This window comes from Ixodes scapularis, unplaced genomic scaffold (genome assembly GCF_016920785.2).
Source record: "Ixodes scapularis isolate PalLabHiFi unplaced genomic scaffold, ASM1692078v2 PGA_scaffold47__10_contigs__length_4178495, whole genome shotgun sequence".
Taxonomy (NCBI): domain Eukaryota; kingdom Metazoa; phylum Arthropoda; class Arachnida; order Ixodida; family Ixodidae; genus Ixodes; species Ixodes scapularis.
Window position 1 is genome coordinate 2,891,630 of NW_024609876.1, and position 9,069 is coordinate 2,900,698.

Sequence of the window (9,069 nt, forward strand, 5' to 3'; positions counted from 1 at the left end):
GGCACGGTAACATTCGTTATACGACGTCGGTTTCTAAATACGTTTTTCCTAAAAGTAGCGCCAGCCCATTCGTCCCGTGGAATAGGGCTTCACTCCAATGCTGTAGCAGTCGTTGCAGGTCAATTTCTTTTAGGGTTTTTTTTTAAAGTGAAATGGCAGTCTTCACACTCGTTACCGATGAAAGAGCAGATATACCCACCTCCTCTAATATCTAAAAATTACATTACTTCAGTTCTATATGTATAATATTGAATCAGTTTCTTCCAAAAAAAGCGTTACATAACGAGGTCACATGGCGGTAGTGACTCATGTTTAGGGTGTCTGGAACGAGCGTCTCTAACTGGCGTTTATAGCGTCCTACAACTCTCCATACAGTGACGGGCCCTCGAAGAAGCACCAAGCTACGTCACGAGGAAACGTGTCAGATAACTTCAATCCTGGTGGCTTGTTCTGGAAGCAACGACACAGAGACGGTCGGTCATGAACGTCACCTTGCGTCGCGGTTGCCATGATACGTAGCTGCTTGAATATTTTTGCAGTGACCGACTGTACAGTGGGCTAGAGAGGAACAGGAGTCTGCCATCTAAAGTGACTTTACTACCGCATGCACCTCGATGCGCAATACGTATGCCATTACAAAACAAAAGAATAACAAGAAACCTCGCGCAAGGCGCGCATTGAATTATGAGAAGGTCCTGCATAGTCGCCCTTGGCTCCCGCGGCATTTACCATTTGCCACTGAGGAGAGCGACAAGGTGAAACAGTTTTTGAGCAGCTCACCTTCCCCTGTCCGCTCGCCCGCGTTGCCTCTTTTGCCTGCATTGTCTGCTACAGCCTTTTTAACACAGCTTGTTGCCAAAATTCTTTTTGGCGCCGGCAAGAAGGCGTTACGATTTGAAAGAACAGTTTAGTGTAAAACCGCCTTTTGGAAATTGCCGCATACCTTTTTTCGCCTTCATCTTAACCTACAACTGATTCTACTACCAGCGAGTTCCCAGAACTCTCTTCGATACCGGCAAAGGGCGCCCCGCGTTTCTTGTTAAACATCTATTGCAACACTACCAGGCAGAGATTGCGCAAATAAAATTGTAGGAATGGTAAACTTACAGTTGGGAAGGCTGCTCAAATCCCGCGCTGTTATTGTCCTTATTTAACCACGTGCTGAAGCTCGGGCTAGAAGAGTTAACTCTCAGAACGAAGCTTTCTAGATAATCCCATATTCCGCATTATAGGGAATCAGTTAAAGAGTGTATGTTAGGTCAAAGATACTTCTAATAGGACGCACAATGGGACCTTCAGAGGGGGTAACTTGATCAGTTTAATGCGACTACACTGATCCCATTGGTCCACGGTTCTTCCACACTAACATTTGTGCCGTAAGATTAAATCACTCTCTGTGAGAACGTAACGCCATCAAATTTCGTTACAGTAACTCTTATGCGAAAAAAAAACATCTATAATAATTGCGAAATTATTGATTTGGCTGCTCAACGATGAGTGTTAAAAATACGAAATTTATCCGGAAAACTAATTGATTGCTAGTAAAATGAGTACTTGCATTTCTCACCGTTTAGGTCTTCGCAAGAGCAACAAAATAACGCTAACATTGTTTTCTTTTTGTTATGGGCTTCCTACCGCGGTTGCAACAACTTTAAACGGCAGTCTACGCATTCACCGCAGCGCAAAATCAACACCGGTAACAGCACTGACGCAGCGCTGACTTGAGCGTAACTCAGAGCTCATGATGCACTGTATCAGCGCTGTATCACTAACAATGCGCGAAGTGGGTACTGCATTAGAAAGGTCAGCGTTATTTCTAGCGCTGACTAATAGTGCTGAGGTAGTGCTGGGGTGTATCTGTAACCAGGCCTTTACGGTGAAGCTCCTGCACCCTTATACGGAGAGAAATCTGCAGCACGTGCATGCGAGCTGAAAATATGAAAAAAAAAGCTTGTAGTAGGTTGAAGTTTTGAAGATCCGTGGCGGCCCTTGCGGCAGTGTGGCTCTCTCGGAGAAGTACAGAACCAATGAAGTCCACATCTTCGACGATTGTTCTCCGCTTGCATCGGCGGTGCTTGTGGGTGAACTTAGACCAGGCTGAGTCTTTTCTGGTGAAAACCACCTGAAATAAGAAAACAAAATGAGCTATATATTTCCGCAATGTGGCCTCAGGGATTGCAACATCAATAACAGACGACAAGGCCTGCTTAGAATGGCGACTATGACGCTTGATTCAGAAGGCAAGGTAACCGTGAATACCAGAAGAAAGTCACAAAATATGTTTTGAATGCAAGCTAGACATTTTATGGAAATAAATATATTTTCAATACGTTTATTTTGTGAACCTTTGAGCATTTTTATACGGCGAGTTTCTGCGATGACTGGAAGCTTTTTTGAAGCTATAGATGTTAGAAAAAAAGAAACTTTTTTTTCGCCAACAAACTTTCAAAGTGGTGGACGTCAGGAAATCAAAACAAAAAATACTAGTTAGCAAAATGATTATTTCAAATATATGAATTAACTTTTTAGCTAGTGAAAATAAGGATAAGGCTATAATTAAAAGCTTCCTGAGCGTCATCGAAATCCCATAAATCAGCCAATTTTAGGACGACTTGAATCTGTTGTGTAGCGCGGGGTGCCCTAACGTTACCACTCGTGTAGCAGACGGAAGGTCGGCGATACGAATTAGCGGGGGATATTTTTGTCAGTTGCGTTTTCCCATCGCACCTTCTCACTAGGATAAGCGTGCGAGAAGATTCACCTGCTCGCCTGCACCCTTACCATATTTTCTATAGCAGTTGGAAATTGCGAAATTTCATGCTAAGGCTGTTGACACATGGAAAACTTTTTTTTTTGCCCCAAGGACTTTAATGTTTTACATAAGACTTTTGCCAGGAAAATATTTGTAACTTATTTATTATTATAACGCAATTTAAGCATTTGTTTGAATTGTGATTTTTCTTTTTTTAATTTTTAGATCTAGGACTTTTTTTAGAGATTAATATATGAACTCTATGGTCGGCGCTCGGGGAGGCGGCCTTCCGTCGCAGAGTCGTGAACTCAAAGCCGATCCCGGAGGCAGTGCAATACCCGTCGGTCATCGCTCGGGGAAGCGTGAGGCCACATTACAGCTTTAAAGGGACTCTAAACCAAACAATTTAGTGTCCATAATAAGTGGCGCACGATGTTTCCATGAGCCAGCAGCCACCGGTGTGCGCGAGCGCACGCAACGAAATTGACGTCATAGTCCCCCATTCGGGCTCAAGATGACAGTGAAATGTATGGGCTTCGGGCAAAGGAGAATAGAGAAGGGCTTTTCATCTTCACAAGTGAAAGCCACGTGGTCGTTAGGCCAATTAATCGCTTACCTTTTACACCAGACCCCACTGTGGAGATGAAAAGCGTGTCTTTATTCTCCTTTTCCCTGGAGCCCACACATTTCACTCTCATCTTAAGCGTGAATGGGGGACTATGACGTCAATTTCGTTGCGTGTGCTCGCGCACACTGGTGGCTGCTGGCTCGTGGAAAGATCGTGCGCCACTTATTATAAACACTGAAATGTTTGGTTCAGCATCCCTTTAACATTACGATGTATTTTGTATTTCTCCTATCATCGTCCTATATTCAATCGCGTGTCTTCAACAATCAGTTTCGTCTCCGAAGATCAAATGTAACTTACGTTTCGATCTGAACTTGTTTCGATGGCTTGTGTGACTTTTGATTGAGAACGCTTTTGTTATGTCTTCAAATTTATTTCGTTCTGTTTCTTGCGTATCGTTCAGTAGAATACGTTTTCCTCATGTTTAAATCCTGTTTCGGTGAACTGATCTTGTAGCTAATAAATACATGTGCTTCATTTTATACTATGTTTCATTTCATTAATTATGCTAGACTAAATAAATCTGTTACATTTGATAATCCATTTAATTTCGGTAGACATGGCACGTAGACGTTGTCACGCCTAAAACTTGCGACCGCGTCGTATCCCTACTGAAAAAAAGTATATGAATCTATATAAGAACTGATATGAAATATCCAAAAACTGATATGCGACATATGAAACTGATATGAAATATCCAAAAACTGATATGAGATATAAGAACTGATATGAAATACCCAAAAACTGATATGCGACATATAAGAACTTATATGCAACATATGCCAACTGATATGAAATATCTAAAGACTGATATGCGATATAAGAACTGATATGAAATACCCAAAAACTGATATGCGACATGAGAACTGATTTGCAACATATGCCAACTGATATGAATGTGTCCAATAAACATATAAGAAATAAATTCATATAATTTTTTTCAGCATACGACGTGCCACGCGGGAAAGCAAACACGTGGCTTGGAACCGCAGTGAAGCGGCTTGATTTACTGGCTTTCAAATAATTACGGCATGAGTGTTTACTTTTTATTAAGAGATTCGTCCCCTGAGCCGTTCTAAATACTCTCAGAGGTACGACATAACTGAAAAATATCCAACACGCTGCAAATATTATTTATTGCGTAGGTTGTCACCGAAAAACTCCGTACTTACAAAACGACCTCTATAAAAGGCGGAAACGCGGAGCGCCGAAGTAGTTATTGGGTGTGTGCACTCAATGTATTTGTTCAACTGATGCTAGTGGTATGCGTAATAAATCTACATGGTGGCGTGAGTAAATAAATATATTTTTGCAGCACATGAATTTGGCGGTACCTAGCGCCACCTAGCCTAGTGTAACTGATATGCGGCATAGGAAACTGATATGAAATAATAAGTTCTGATATGAAAAAGGTGTCCAATAAACATCTCAGAAAAAAATTTTTATAATTTTTTTCAGTAGGGATACACAGCCTACCCGTTTGTTAGATTTAAGCTCACTTTTAACCTTATCAATTGTCGAGCTCCGTTCGAAGATTGCAGCAATAGGCTCTCATAAATGTTCTGCGGGAAACTAGACGTACTACAAGAAGCGAAAGTATTCAGGCCATTTGGTTAGGAACATCAACGTGGCAGCCGCGACGGCGGCCGACACGTCTTTTTAAGCCTGCGCTCCTTTACAGGTCGCCTGTTCCTGGTTGATAACCCTACTTACTGCTGTGATCATATAGGCTGCTTGGTGAAAGGCAATTCTTTGCAAGTGAGCCTCGCATACATGACTGTGTCTGATTGGCTACGCACCATCGCCGCCGCTTACTTAGGCTTGGACGTCTTCTCTACCTGCCACTGGCTGCTCTTCGGTGCCGTTGCTGTCATCCGCACTATAAAGTCTTAACTCCATAGATCGAATATGCGGCGAATAACCGACGAACTTCGCCCGGCGGCGTTCGCACTTGCCGCGGTGTAAAAAACTGGCTGCTCGCAGCATATCTAGTGGTGCTAGATATCGTTGGCCCGGCGAACGCCGCTACCGGAAGCGGCCGACGCACGGCAAAGGACATGGGCCAATCAGGACGTATAGTACGCGGTTCGGCTTCCGCCTGGCTCCGAAGCTCGAAGGATTCGAGCGCACTTTGCGATTTTGTCAGCGTGGGTACGGTGCCTGGAACCAGTCTCCGATTGGTGCGTTTAGCGTCCTATTCTCCCCATACATCAAAAATGTTCCCCAAAGTTGCAAGAAATGACGTCACAGAAACCGGAGTGCCATGCTGTCGCCGGCCGCGATCCTGGCGGTGTCCCAGCAGCGGTGGTGTATGTGGCAGACGCCTGTTCTGCCGCAAGTCGCTCTCCAGTGTGACAGTCTACGGAAGTTTCAGAAGCCAGAATATGGGACGCCGTGACGACAGCGCCACTCGCGTTCGCTAGTGCTTTTCGCCAACATTTCTACGACCAACCGCAAGGATCGCGACATGCCACACATGACACTCCGGTTTCTGTGACGTCATTTGTTCCCACTTCGGGACCACTTTTCATGTATGGGCAGCTTAGGACGCTAACACCCGTCGAAGACGCGCTCCAGGTACCGTAGTAGCGTAGGCTATGGAACACAGTGTTATAGACCACGCACGCTCCCCGCCGCCATCTTGACAATCTCTTTCCCAACAACCACTCGAAGGCTTACTAAGACTCAAAAAGTATATTGTTATAGACAACTGACTCGTTTCGTCAAGTTTGTTTAGTACTTTTTTACGAATATGACGTGTTTTAACAAAGCTTTATAAGTGGTTCATTTCAGTGGATTATCAATTTCCCCCCTGGCAACACTGACAGCCGCGCTGTGCTCGTCGGCGTCGTTCTGAGCGTCGTCATCTCATGGAGTTCGGTGATGAACGAATGCACGGCGGAGCGTCGTCGTAGATTGTTGCCGCGTGAATTTCGCCGTGAAATTTTGCTCCATGGGTACCAGCCTTAAAGGGACGCTGACAGGGTATTTATGGCCGCCAAGGTTTTTATTTGTATATTACATGTGAGAACCCAACTGCCCAGAAAAGAATTCGCGGCTCGAAATCATTTTTTTTCGCCCGAAAACCGCCAATCGAGAACCGCTTGAGCCGCGCTCACTCTCTTCTCCGTAGTCACGTGCAGTTTTCTAAGGTTTAGACACAACTAAAAATGTAATCAAAGTCGTGGGTCATCGGAGGCACGCATACAATATTTAAAAAAAAGATATGATACCCATGTTTTGGTGCTTCTAAAAAATCTGCAAATACGTTGGCTGCGAGAGAAAAAAAAAGTATCAAAGCCACGCGACTTCCGCCACCTTGCTCCTCCTTTATATCTCCTCCCCCCCCCAGTCCAGTTTCGGTTTCAGTTGCGAGCAGTTGCGTTTTTTACTGCATTAAAAATATACGTGAGGCTGTAGCAAAATATTTATTGGGTAGTCTTCTGACACCTCAATAAATCGCCTCGCAAAAAAAAAAAAAAAATAAAAAAAATATGACTTTGGAGGGTGTCTGTGCCTTTTTAAAGGGAAAATAAAATTATAGTCCTGCTTTTTCTAAATCGAAACCTCAATTAATCGTCGATGTTCATGAAACCTGGTAGCAGGAATGCATTTTCGTTTAATTGCCTCCAGTTTTGCCCATACAAAAAAGAAAAAAAGATGAAAGCGGATATCTGCTTTTCTTCTCAACTCGACCGGACTCGGCCACCAACATGTGAAGTCACGGGGTCGTAACGTAAAGTATGACTTTCCACCAAAAACGAAAGTTCTCCCAGCCCAGAGATGTAGCTGCGTTAGTCAAGCGTCGTGTTGCGTCGAAACGACGTTTTTACGTCAACGTCTCGCCACAAGGACGCCGAAAGGACGTCCCCTACGGCGGTTTCTATGAGCGCCTATTGCTTCATAAGACTCGTTGGACCGCGACGGTTGTGCGACCAACACCATGGCTATGAGTACGCCACAGCTGAGCGAAGTACAACTTAAAATGTTTGGGCATAGTGAAAGTATGGGCCTTGCTCCGTCCTCCGCTGGACGCCCACGCGGGAAAACGAGTACTCGCCCGACAAAGGCTATAGCAGTTCGGCGCCTTAACCGGCCGCAAAGGAGTGCCGATTACTTAGTACAGGATGGTAGTTTCAAATTTTGGCTGCGACACAAAACGCTAAAAACGAACTAATCAAAATTAATAATTGAATACCCCGTGGAGAAACCTCTCATAGTTTCGCTGACGCCGCGGCTTATGCAACCGGCTAGTAAACAAGGGCATTTCCGCCGGGGGTATTCATCGACAATTTCATCTTTTGCGAGGACAGTTCGAGTGACACACAACTCGTATCAAATACAAAAGCCAAATTCATCTGACGTGCTTGGAGAAAAAAAAGAAAAAAAAAAAAAAGACACCGACAATGTGGATGTGACCGCAACTTTGCTAGGTGGCGCCAGCTGCCGCCCATTACAAAATGTTTCGTCACAACTAATCGATCAATCCACCCATTCATACACTCAGCTTCGCTGCGAGCGTTTGAAGTAACGTTGGTTTGAAGGAAAGAATATTTGCCAAGATTTTATGCCACAAATTAGGATTTAGCCTTCATAACCTCGCGTGCTAGATTTTTTTCTTTTTTATTTCATAAACGATGCGCAGTCAGTGAAATTATGTCTAAAATCGTTTCATGGTCCCTTTATTTTGGCAGCCGCGACCATAGAGTTATTATAATGTACGCTAGAGGTTCAAGTGGCGCTAGTGTGCTGCTGCAAATTGAAGCAGACAGCAACCAGTCGGAAATTGACTTCCGGTAATGCATTTCTATGGGAAAAAGCGAGTACATTTTCTCTCCGCGCTCGAATATAAGAGCAAATATCACGAATAATTCGTACGTACTAGGAAGCTTGGAACATTTCTCAGTCAGGCCGACGAAATAATTCGTCAGTTACGGCGTTTTTCTTTCAAATTCATCGGATTCAAAACGGTGCTAAAACGGCTTCGTACGTGTATTTATGTGCACTGTCGGACACTGTTAGCGCGAACACGGCATCGGCGCTTTCCACCATGGGGATATACGTGTCAAGCGAAAGAAGGGCATGTGGAAAACCAAGAGAGACGGCAAGAACTACGCAGTAACAATGAATAAGTAACTCCTTGTGCATGCAGGCGATCAAAATAAACTGAAAGCCACCTAATATAGTCCGATTTGCAATAAATAAGTACTGCTTTATTCTTTCTGCTCATGAATATGTGCGAAGATGCATGTACTGGGTTCAAATCATCAACCGCACGCTCCAAATCTTTGCAAATAGGGAGACGTCAGAGAACAGGGGCCCGATAAGAACTGCCCGACATAGGAAATAATAAAAAGGCACACCTTTCGTAGTCCACGTACTTTATTTCTTACATTCGAATGTTTTTTAACCGTCGTAAAGATGCACGACGGAGTCATTTTCATAGAGTGACAGGACGGGCATATTAGCAATATATAAGCGCCACTGCAATGCTAGCGAACCTTGAACACACTCTACATTCTTTTCGACCGTTAGTTTGCTTAGAATCGTAGCTTGTTTTTACATACCTGCCATGGAACATAGGTTTGGGCCTGAAATATAGCGAAGCTTAACATCGTTCAGTGGTAAAGAAAAATGCTGTAATTAAAGCAATTACACTTTTACAATATTAATAAGTGTACATACTGTC